The following is a 12,768-nucleotide window of genomic DNA, read 5'->3' as shown; positions in this document are numbered from 1 at the left end:
GGGGGGGGGCGGGGCATAAGTGAATGATATGGAATTGAACTGCAAATTAAGGAAACAAAATATTGAAACAAAGTTGGTATTTTACTTCTGTGTAGACTATATTTACACCATGCCTAGCCGATCTAATCTTGCAGACAGATCAGAATAATAGTCTAAAGCTTCCACATCAAATATAGCTCTACTCAATACAGCCTAACTGTCAGCTGATCTACTCATGTTCAATTGCCTTGCACAGCCTCAGCTCTATGGAAAAGCAACACAAAGTAGCGCAGATGCACGAAATGAGATACTAAAAAGAAACAACCCAGGATTTCTACAATACTGCAGTGCATAAATGTAGGCTACTAAAATTTTTTAAATCCCCCTGGGTTTATACTGCCTCTATTAGCGTGCTTGCTGAAATCAAGAACAACTAACCTACTAAAATTAAAACAAAATTACTTCTTATTAATCGCCTTATGCTGGAACTTGTAGTGACAACCGTAAAAGCTACCAACTTTAAAACGTGCAGGCTGACTGTCTTCTGGTTGCTTGAAAAAATATGTTGATACTGTTATACTTTTCATACTACAATCATATTGGAATGAATCCCAATCCATTTCAAGGACCATAAACTTGAATAAAAAAATATCAGGTCTTCGACTGTTTAAGCTACAAACACCAAACCAACTTTAAAACGTGCAGACTGACTCAGAGTAGATTGCTTGTCAAAAGAGATTTGATACTGTTTATTATTTTTAACTATAGCCATTTAAAATGTGCATTAAGGCTCCATAAACTACAATGGGTCATTCCTGGATTCGCCACTGCTCTAGAATTGTTTAAAATACAAACATGGAACCAATGTTAAAATGTGGAAGTTGACTTTTGCTTGTCAGAAGATTGTTGATCATATTTATACTTTTGAACTAAAAGCATATTACATTTGCATACAAGATCCATGGGCTATTATAGTAGATTTTAGCATTTGCCACTGCACTTTACCATTTTAGCTACAAACACCAAACCAACTTTGAAATATGCAGACTTTCTCATCTTAGATTGCTTCAGTATAGTAATTTGCTCCAATTTTTACTTTTAAAACCATGAAGCTTTCTGTACCCACATTTATTTCAATAGTGTAACGCAGACTCAAACATTTTGAGTCTTCATGCAGAACGTTCAGAATCTTGAAACTAAAACATTTTGTGATTTTTAAAACACATTCGGTGGCTTTTGATGCTATAGTACTTACTCTAGCCTGCCTACTATACTAACCCACTGTGATACTCCACACCTACAAACCACCCAAAAAATTGCTCACTAAACTAACCCATAGCCTAGCCTATGACAACCCTACTGTCGTTGCTACTATCTACTACTATGTTACTACTACCTACTACCACACAGGAGGTTGGCGGCACCTTAATTGGGGAGGACGGGCTTGTGGTAACGGCTGGAGTGGAATGGTATCATATACATTAAACACGTGGTTTCTATGGTTTCCATGTGTTTGTTGCAATACCATTCGTTCCGATCCAGACATTATTATGAGCCGTCCTTCCCTCAGCAGCCTCCACTTTACTACTACTTTTTTACAAATGATTCAAGAGTAGCAAGCGTAGCACATGGGGATGTGTGAAACTTACTCCGCAGACCTAAGTGTCCGGCTTGCGTCGCCTCATTAGCTACTGTAGCTTCTGAGGTGTTGCGACCGGCTAAGACGCTTGAGGGAGGAACGGTCACGTATTGCTAGCAAGGCAGAGGTCCCCAGTTCGCGCCCGGTACGGGCCGAATCGGGAGGAAGTGGTACTCGCTTAGCAAGCAGTGTGCCGTCCTTTACACAAGCACACACATTCTTTTTGAAATATATACTGAACAAAAATATAAGCTCAACATGCAACAATTTCAATGATTTTACTGAATTAAAGTTCATATCAGGAAATTAGTCAATTGAAATAAATAAATTAGGCCCTAATCTATGGATTTCACATGACTGGGCAGGGGCTCAGCCATAGGCCAACCCACTTGGGAGTCAGGTCCACCCACTGGTGAGCCAGGCCCAGCCAATCAGAATATGCTTTATTACAGACATAAATACTCCTCAGTTTCATCAGCTGTCCTGGTGGCTTGTCTCAGACGATCCCGCAGGCAAAGAAGCCTTATGAGAGGTCCCGGGCTGGCATGGTTACATGTGGTCTATGGTTGTGATGCTGGTTGGACGGACTGCCAAATTTTCTAAAACAACGTTGGAGGCGGCTTATGGTAGAGAAAGGAACATTAAATTATCTGACAATAGCTCTGATGGACATTGCTGCAGTCAGCATGCAATTTGCACACTCTCTCAAAACTTGAGACATCTGTGGCATTGTGTTCTGGGACAAAACTGCTAATTTTAGAGTGGCCTTTTATTTTCCCCAGCACAAGGTGCACCTGTGTAATTATCATGCTGTTTAATCAGCTTCTTGATATGCCACACCTGTCAGGTGGATGGATTATCTTGGCAAAGAAGAAATGCTCACTAACAGGGATGTAAACAACATTTGAGCAAAAATGGCTTTTTGTGCATATGGAACATTTCTGGAATCTTTTATTTCAGCTCATGAAACATGCGACCAAAACTTTACATGTTGCATTTATATATTGGTTCAGTATATTTTTCTAGTTGCCTTTGCCAAAACACACCATCCTGCTGCCGATAATCCGCGACTGAATTCAAAGGCTGTTACAACCCTCCCAAAACAGCCTCCTATCAAAGGGCTTGGCAGTGGAGTAGGAAGATGAAAACCAGTTCTAACCAGTGGACTGTGAATCTGAGACTCTTACTCAAATTCCTTCCTCTCTCCCCAGCCCTGTGGGTCATGGGTTCATAAGAAGCTGCTGAGCCCTGTATGAAAATGAGACGAGGAGAAGGCTTTGTGGGATAGGGATGGTGTTATATGCTTTCTTCCCTGTCAGTCAAAATACCAGCACTGACAACCCTTGGTTGATGGTTCTGGATCAGCATGTGAACAGGTGTTATATACCATTTTTTTCACACTGCATGCTGTATGGTTTGATTCAGAAGAATATGATCTAATATCTGCCAGACTTCCTAACAATGTTTTGGGATGACATAACTAGCTGTTGCTGCCTTGGGGGAGCTAGGGGCCATTTCATGTGCTAGTACAGTCCCCAGACAGCACCCCAATGGTTTGTTTAGTTCAAACCCCTATGTGCCAAATCAAATCAAATTGTATTTGTCACTTGCGCCGAAGACAACAGATGAAATGGTATGTGCCGTGAAATGCTTATATAGAGTTAAGAGTTAAGAAATAGAGAAAATTAGAGTTAAGAAAATATTTACGAAATAAACTAAAGTAAAAAATAGTATAGAAAGTAACACGATAAAATAACATAACAATAATGAGGTTACATACAGGGGGTACCAGTACGGAGTCAATGTGCGGGGCACAGGTTAGTCGAGGTAATTTGTACATGTAGGTAGTGGTGAGGTGACTATGCATAGATAATAAACAGTGAGTAGCAGCAGTGTAAAAACAAAGGGGTGTCAATGTAAATAGTCCTGGTGGCCATTTGATTAATTGTTCAGCAGTCTTATGGCTTGGAGGTAGAAGCTGTTTAAGCTGTTCAAGTCCTAGACTTGGCGCTCCGTTACCGCTTGCTGTGCAGCAGCAGAGAGAACAGTCTATAACTTGGGTGACTTTGACCATTTTTGGGCCTTCCACACAGGCCCAGTGCCAGCGAGAACTACGTTGTTTCCACGACAACTTTGGTAATGAGTGGGTGTGTGTGTCCATTGGCCTAATGTGCTGATTTCCTTGCCTGGAATTTGAATGAGATTGCTGTAGAGTAATTAGCTAAAGTCTTACACTCAAGGCTGGGTGCTAGGCACTCTGCTGCTCTTCTCCTCTGAAATATCACATTTGGTTTCATCTGCTAAGAAGCCGTTACTATAACCCTTATGGAAAAAACCACATGAAGTTCACACTTTTTCATGTGATCTTACCTGAAGTTGAAGTGACAACGTGTAAAGCAACGTGATAACACAAAACTACACGTGAAAACATGATCGCATGGGTAGTGTTCCAAAAACACGTTTTCTTATAATATACTGTAATAGATGCCATTTCACACATGGGTGGCCCCAGGAATCAAACCCACTCTACCAACGCTCCACAACACTCTACCGAGTCATACAGGACCAAATTAAGTTTATTGTGAAATCATGTGATTTTCCACATGTGAAATCATGTGGTTTTTCTGTAAGGAAAGTGTCCTTTTCAAAGACTGTATACAGGAATGGAATCTTAATTAGATCATGTTTTCAATGTTGAACAGTGATACAACATTCGTTGGTAGCACATGATTGCATTTCTGAGTGCGCGCGTGCATGAATGGCGGGGGCCATTACATATCCTGTATTAGATAAGTGGCATCACGTTTTTTCAACGCTTGTGTGCATGAAAGAAATAACGTCAAAACAACATGGCGTCTACGTGTTTGGCCCCAGCGGGAACATCAACATGCATTCCTTTTTAGAGATGTGTGTTCATGACGCTATTATTGTTTGGACTGTCCAGATATACTGTATATCGCATGCTTAGTACAGTATATCCTCTTTCCCCTTCCGAACAAGCCTCATGACGCGATAGTAGCGTGATTGTTTTTGGCAGACTTAAAAAGTGTCTCATAAATATGAGAGGAGTTGGAGAAGGATGCATTTATATTGAATGAAGCTTGAGGAGAATAACATGTAGGCCTACAGTTCCAGATGACTCTGCGTGATATGGAGTCCCACTTCCACAGTGATCATTAAATAGGTATGGAGGTGGTATTTTGTTGTGCAACAATGATATAAATGAAAGCCTTCATGTATTGGTATCATGGAGATATGAATGTGTCTTGGTTGAATTAGGCATCACACAGCAGCCATCTAATGCATCCGTAGGCTCAAATAAACAAAATAGCCACAGCATCACCGTGAGGTAGGCCGTTGTGGTTGATGTTCCAGCAGGCAGTCAAGGATATTACATTTTCTGCCAAGGTGATACATTTTTTTTTTGTAAAGTGGGGAATACATATGCACTTAAGTTCAGAGAAGAAAATTTACAAAACTAAAACGAGACATTTCCTAAAGAAAATATTGTTGCTTGCAAGTCTTGAAGTATGTATGGTTGAAGTGGTGTAAAGTACTTAAGAAGAACTCATTTTAAGGGGTATCTATACTTTACTTTACTATTTGTATTTTTGACAACTTTTACTTTTACTCAACTACATTCCTAAAGAAAATGATTTACTTTTTACTCCTTACATTTTCCCTGACACCCAAAAGTACTTGTTACATTGCTTAGCAGGTGTCATGTTCTGACCTTAGTTCCTTTGTTTGTCTTTCGTTTTAGTATGGTCAGGACGTGAGTTGGGTGGGTTGTCTATGTTAGTTTGTCTATGATTTTCTATTTCTGTGTTGGCCTGGAATGGTTCTCAATCAGAGGCAGCTGTCAATCGTTGTCCCTGATTGAGAACCATATTTAGGTAGCCTGTTTTCCATGGTGTTTTGTGGGTGGTTGTTTTCAGTCTTTGTGTGTTTACACCAGACAGAACTGTTCCTGTTGTTTTGTTATTCAGTGTTCAGTTTTCATTAAATAAGATGAACACTTACCACGCAGTGCTTTGGTCCTCACCTTCTTCCCACGACACCCGTTACAGCAGGACAGGAAAATTGTCTAATTCACACACTTATCAAGAGAAAATCCCTGGTCATCACTACTACCTCTGATCTGGCAGACTCAATAAACACAAATGCTTAGTTTGTGAATTTTGTCTGAGTGTTGAACTGTGCCCCTGGCTATCCGTAAATTTAAAAAACAAGAACATTGTGATGTCTGGTTTGCTTAAAATAAAATATTTGTACTTTTACTTTTGATACTTAAGTACATTTAAAACCAAATACTTTTAGACTTTTCCTCATGTAGTATTTTACTGGGTGACTTTCACTTTTACTTGAGTCATTTTCTTTTAAGGTATCTTTTACTTTTACTCAAGTATGAAAATTGGGTACTTTTTCCACTACTGAATGGTTGTTAAATAGTAGTAGTAGTGGTAGTGACAGCAGTAGTAATGGTAGTAGTAGTAATGGTAGTAGTAGTAATGGCAGCAGTAGTAATGGTAGTAGTAGTAATGGTAGTAGTAATGGTAGTAAATCAAATCAAATCAAATCAAATGTATTTATATAGCCCTTCGTACATCAGCTGATATCTCAAAGTGCTGTACAGAAACCCAGCCAAAAACCCCAAACAGCAAGCAATGCAGGTGTAGAAGCACGGTGGCTAAGAAAAACTCCCTAGAAAGGCCAATACCTAGGAAGAAACCTAGAGAGGAACCAGGCTATGTGGGGTGGCCAGTCCTCTTCTGGCTGTGCCGGGTGGAGATTATAACATAACATGGCCAAGATGTTCAAATGTTCATAAATGACCAGCATGGTCGAATAATAATAAGGCAGAACAGTTGAAACTGGAGCAGCAGCACAGTCAGGTGGAAGTTGAAACTGGAGCAGCAGCATGGCCAGGTGGACTGGGGACAGCAAGGAGTCATCATGTCCGGTAGTCCTGGGGCATGGTCCTAGGGCTCAGGTCAGTTGAAACTGGAACAGCAGCATGGCCAGGTGGACTGGGGACAGCAAGGAGTCATCATGTCAGGTAGTCCTGGGGCATGGTCCTATAGGGCTCAGGTCCTCCGAGAGAGAGAACGAAAGAGAGAAGGAGAGAATTAGAGAACGCACACTTAGATTCACACAGGACACCGAATAGGACAGGAGAAGTACTCCAGATATAACAAACTGACCCCAGCCCCCCGACACATAAACTACTGCAGCATAAATACTGGAGGCTGAGACAGGAGGGGTCAGGAGACACTGTGGCCCCATCCGAGGACACCCCCGGACAGGGCCAAACAGGAAGGATAGTAATAGTAATGGCAGCAGTAGTAATGGTAGTAGTAGTAATGGCAGCAGTAGTAATGGTAGTAGTAGTAATGGCAGCAGTAATAATGGTAGCAGTAGTAATGGTAGTAGTAGTAATGGCAGCAGTAGTAACGGTAGTAGTAGTAATGGCAGCAGTGATAATGGTAGTAGTAGTAATGGCAGCAGTAGTAATGGTAGTAGTAGTAATGGCAGCAGTAGTAATGGTAGTAGTAGTAATGGCAGCAGTAGTAACGGTAGTAGTAGTAATGGCAGCAGTAGTAATGGTAGTAGTAGTAATGGCAGCAGTAGTAATGGTAGTAGTAGTAATGGCAGCAGTAGTAATGGTAGTAGTAGTAATGGCAGCAGTAGTAATGGTAGTAGTAGTAATGGCAGCAGTAATAATGGTAGTAGTAGTAATGGTAGTAGTAGTAATGGCAGCAGTAGTAATGGTAGTAGTAGTAATGGTAGTAGTAGTAATGGCAGCAGTAGTAATGGTAGTAGTAGTAATGGCAGCAGTAGTAACGGTAGTAGTAGTAATGGCAGCAGTAGTAATGGTAGTAGTAGTAATGGCAGCAGTAGTAATGGTAGTAGTAGTAATGGCAGCAGTAGTAATGGTAGTAGTAGTAATGGCAGCAGTAGTAATGGTAGTAGTAGTAATGGCAGCAGTAATAATGGTAGTAGTAGTAATGGTAGTAGTAGTAATGGTAGTAGTAGTAATGGTAGTAGTAGTAATGGCAGCAGTAGTAATGGTAGTAGTAGTAATGGCAGCAGTAGTAATGGTAGTAGTAGTAATGGCAGCAGTAGTAATGGTAGTAGTAGTAATGGCAGCAGTAATAATGGTAGTAGTAGTAATGGTAGTAGTAGTAGTAATGGCAGCAGTAGTAACGGTAGTAGTAGTAATGGCAGCAGTAGTAATGGTAGTAGTAGTAATGGCAGCAGTAGTAACGGTAGTAGTAGTAGTAATGGCAGCAGTAGTAATGGTAGTAGTAGTAATGGCAGCAGTAGTAATGGTAGTAGTAGTAATGGTAGTAGTAGTGGTAGTGGTAGTGACAGCAGTAGTAATGGTAGTAGTAGTAATGGTAGTAGTAGTAATGGTATCAGTAATAATGGTAGTAGTAGTAATGGCAGCAGTAATAATGGTAGTAGTAGTAATGGCAGCAGTAGTAATGGGAGTAGTAGTAATGGCAGCAGTAGTAATGGTAGTAGTAGTAATGGCAGCAGTAGTAACGGTAGTAGTAGTAATGGCAGCAGTAGTAATGGTAGTAGTAGTAATGGCAGCAGTAGTAGTAATGGCAGCAGTAGTAATGGTAGTAGTAGTAATGGCAGCAGTAGTAACGGTAGTAATTGGGATGTCAAAGGCTATGGGTTAGTTAAAGTGAGTTATTTTGTGGTTTGTAAGTGTGGGGCTATTATAATAGGATATAGTGGTCTAGTATAGTAGGCTAGATTATTTTTGCAGGATATAGTGGGCTAGTATAGTAGGCTAGATTATGTCCTTGTGCTCCTAGACCTTAGTGCGGCTTTTGATACCATCGATCACCACATTCTTTTGGAGAGATTGGAAACCCAAATTGATCTACACGGACCAGTTCTGGCCTGGTTTAGAGCTTATCTGTCGGAATGATATCAGTTTGTCTCTGTGGATTGTTTGTCCTCTGACAAATCAATTGTAAATTTCGGTGTTCCTCAAGGTTATGTTTTAGCACCACAATTGTTTTCACTATATATTTTACCTCTTGGTGATGTCATTCGAAAACATAATGTTAACTTTCACTGCTATGCAGATGACACACAGCTGTACATTTCGATGAAACATGGTGAAGCCCCAAAATTGCTCTCCCTGGAAGCCTGTGTTTCAGACATAAGGAAGTGGATGGCTGCAAATGTTCTACTTTTAAACTTGGACAAAACAGAGATGCTTGTTCTAGGTCTCAAGAATCAAAGAGATCTTCTGTTGAATCTGACAATTAATCTTGATGGTTGTACAGTCGTCTCAAATAAAACTGTGAAGGACCTTGGCGTTACTCTGGACCCTGATCTCTATTTTGACAAACATATCAAGACTGTTTCAAGGACAGCTTTTTTCCATCTACGTAACATTGCAAAAATCTGAAACTTTCTGTCCAAAAATGATGCAGAAAAATGTATCCATGTTTTTGTCACATAACAATGACACCAGTCCTGCTCCATTTAATAACACAATCTAGACATGGTTTGGAGGTTGCTGATCACATGACCAGTTTCACAGCTCCAGGCAAGAACACACTCTAGGCCAGGTATGGAGATTGCATTACCTAGGAAATACAGATGCAAGGATAAAGACACTATGGTGTGAAATAATTCATCTTGCATCCTCATGTGGATCAGTTGAATGAGAAATGCCTCATTACAATATGTCGCATCCAAATTTCAGAGCACGGCATTTCAATGAGGGATTTGAAAGGATGAGGGAGCTTTGTCGAGGTAAGAGAGAAAAAATACGCTATTCACTTTGGAACTAAGCACAGTCTGCACGCTTATGTTTGCCAAGCAGCTTGCAGGCGAGGAGAGAGCAGCCGCCCAGTTCACAAAATATAGAACTTGGAAATGAGATGAGATGACTGGCTCAGAGTCAGACAGTTCATGTCAGGATCACTTTGACACGTTCAAGATACAAGATGGTGCTGTACTGTATGGCTGCCGTCTTGAGAGCTCCGACCCAACTTAGCTACTTTATTATTGCCATGCGTCAAGGCTCAGACAAACTAAACAGCTTCAATCCGCTGGCCATAAGACTGTTAAATGGGTAACAACTACTGCTCTCCCTCAGATGATCTACACTGACTCTATGCCCATCCACAGATCTCTACCCAGTCAGACAACCTACGCTGCTGCTAAAATCATTACTCCGTTTATTCTATTTATTACTCCATTACACTGCTGCTCTATTGATTATTGATTGCATTTACCATCAGCATGTATCTATTTATCCTGCTATTGGTCACAATTGTTTATCTTTACCAGCATAAATGACCACTTATATTTATTGAGCGTACATAACATTAGGAACACCTGCTCTTTCCCTGACAGACTGACCAGGTGAATCCAGGTGAATGCTATGATCCCTTTTACAGATTTTTTTTTTTAACGCTACTGCTACTTGCAGTTTATTATCTATGCACAGTCACTTTACCCCTACATACATATTACCTCGATTACTTCAACTAACCTGTACCCCCGCACATTGAGTGAGTCGGTACCGGTACTCCCTCTTAATAGCCTCGTTATTTTAATGTGTAACTTGTTTGTTTTAGTTTAGTAAATATTTTATGAACTCTTATTTTTCTTAAAACTGCATTGTTGGTTAAGGGCTTGTAAGTAAGCATTTCGAGGTAAGGTCTACTACATCTGTTGTATTCAGCGCATACAATTGGATTTGATTTGTTAAATCCACTTCAATCCATGTAGATGAAGGGAAAGAGACGGGTTAAATAATGATTTTTAAGCCTTGAGACAATTGAGACATGGATTGTGTATGTGTTTTTAAATGTTTGATATAACTGTATATCCCTGCTACCAGACACTTTTCTGCCCTGTTTACATGTACAGTAGCAGGTTTGGACACACCTATTCATTCAAGGGTTTCTCTTTATTGTTACTATTTTCTACATTGTAGAATAATAACGAAGACATTAAATCTATGAAATAACACATGTTGAATCATGTAGTAACCAAAAAAAAGATGCGCCGCTTTTTTTCAATATTCGCCTAAAATGACTTACCCAAATCTAACTGCCTGTAGCTTAGGCCCTGAAGCAAGGATATGCATATTCTTAGTTATATTCATAGTCTTCGTTATTATTCTACAATGTAGAAAATAGTACAAATAAAGAGAAACCCTTGAATGAGTAGGTGTGTTCAAACGTTTGACTGGTACTGTTAATATAAAATTATATTCATATTGGTAGATTCTCTGATTTCTACTGGATGCCATTCATGAAGATTTTCAATTGTGTTTTTATTAGGGCTGTCAGAGTTAATCAGTCAATCAATCAACTCGAGTTCACTTTTTATCATTTGAGTGATAATGGATGTGGAAACTGCAGATTGTCCCTTTTAAATTACAGCTCAATTTGAGCAAATTCTGAATTTGTGATTAATCATGATTAATCTCAGCAAATCCTGCGATTAACTCGATTACATTTTGAAGCGTTGACAGCACTAGTATTTACTATTGTGCGTGAAATGGTCACACTTTCACAGTTCTGAAAAATCTGTACACCCTTCATCATAAATCTGAAGGATGGTCTTCAGATGTATAAGCCTTCTGTTGTGCTGGTGGGCCAAATCCAGAGCCCATTCCTCACTCAGGAGGGTGTACCATGCCAATGTGTCATGTAGTAAGCTGTCATCATCCCTCATCTACCCCCTCCAACATATCTTCATGTAGCTCTGCTCTCTGTAGCACTCTCTCTCCTCTTTCATCTTATTTAAGTCTCTCTCTCTCTCTCTCTCTCTCTCTCTCTCTCTCTCTCTCTCTCTCTCTCTCTCTCTCTCTCTCTCTCTCTCTCTCTCTCTCTCTCTCTCTCTCTCTCTCTCTCTCTCTCTCTCTCTCTCTCTCTCTCTCTCTCTCTCTCTCTCTCTCTCTCTCTCTCTCTCTCTCTCTCTCTCTCTCTCTCTCTCTCTCTCTCTCTCTCTCTCTCTCTCTCTCTCTCTCTCTCTCTCTCTCTCTCTCTCTCTCTCTCTCTCTCTCACCATCAGCCAGGAATGTGAGGAACAGAACACAAAATCTCCCATCTTCGAAATACCTTGCAGCGTCTCAGTCCGAGCCATCCTTCCATCTCCTCTTTGCTGTGGGAGGCAGAAAATTACACCCTTCAGCTCTCCAGCCTACTCTGCCAATTACCTGTGACCCGTATTCATCCGTCCCTCCAGGGCGCCCAGCCGTCCTCCTCCAAATGGGTCGGAACTGAGTTTAGCATGGTGCCCAGTACTCTCCAGCTGTCTCTCACTCGCAACAAGGGCTGCGGAAGATACGTTTCTCTCTCCATCACAGTCTGAAAGCTCTCTGGGCCCATTAGTTTAGTGGGTGGGAGCTGTGTGCTACTTTTGTGTTTGTGTGTCAGTGTCAGTGTGTGTGTGTGTGTATGTGTGCGTGCGTGCATGTGTGCAAGCCTACTTCTGCACTACTCCCAATTTATTTGAAACCCTGCTATTAAGATAATACCTTCTCATCCCCCGCTGTCTCTCAGAGAGCCCTTGTAGGTGACAGAAAAAAAAGCTCCTGTGAATAAAAGGGAGAGTATTGTTTCTTTATGCATGTGTCAAATAAAAGAAACCTGCAGGATGGGCAACTGATAATTGGTCCAATGATGAGATCATGTTGACAACAAAGACTAAAGGGTTTTGTTTCATCGGGTGGAAACATTTTAAGCAAGAGTAAGTAGTTAGACAACAGCAGTCTCCTTCTCTCTCAAAACACACACACCCTCACACACTCTCCACCCACTCTAATGGGGCATTTAATTCAGTCAAACAAATTCTCTGCTCGGTCTGCTGACTGAGGTGGAACTTCTGCTGCCGCCCCTGTGTGCAGCAACTCAGAAATATACATGAGTAGAAAGGAGTCTTGCTGTACATTTCTGAAATGGAATTGCATTGTTAGGTGAAGCAATTATGCAGTCACCCGTGCACGAGCGTGTGCACATACATTATATACAAATATTTGTTATGCAAAAACGCACTGCAGAGAACACTGGAAGAAAAAGGATCACTGTATTATCACATTGAATTATTGTAATATTTTTTTACGTGTCAATTAATCGCATAAGGGATGGGTTGCCAACTGG

The sequence above is a fragment of the Oncorhynchus kisutch genome, linkage group LG5, assembly GCF_002021735.2.
Source record: "Oncorhynchus kisutch isolate 150728-3 linkage group LG5, Okis_V2, whole genome shotgun sequence".
NCBI lineage: Eukaryota > Metazoa > Chordata > Actinopteri > Salmoniformes > Salmonidae > Oncorhynchus > Oncorhynchus kisutch.
The sequence above is the reverse complement of the archived record's forward strand: the minus strand, read 5'-3'. Positions refer to the sequence as shown.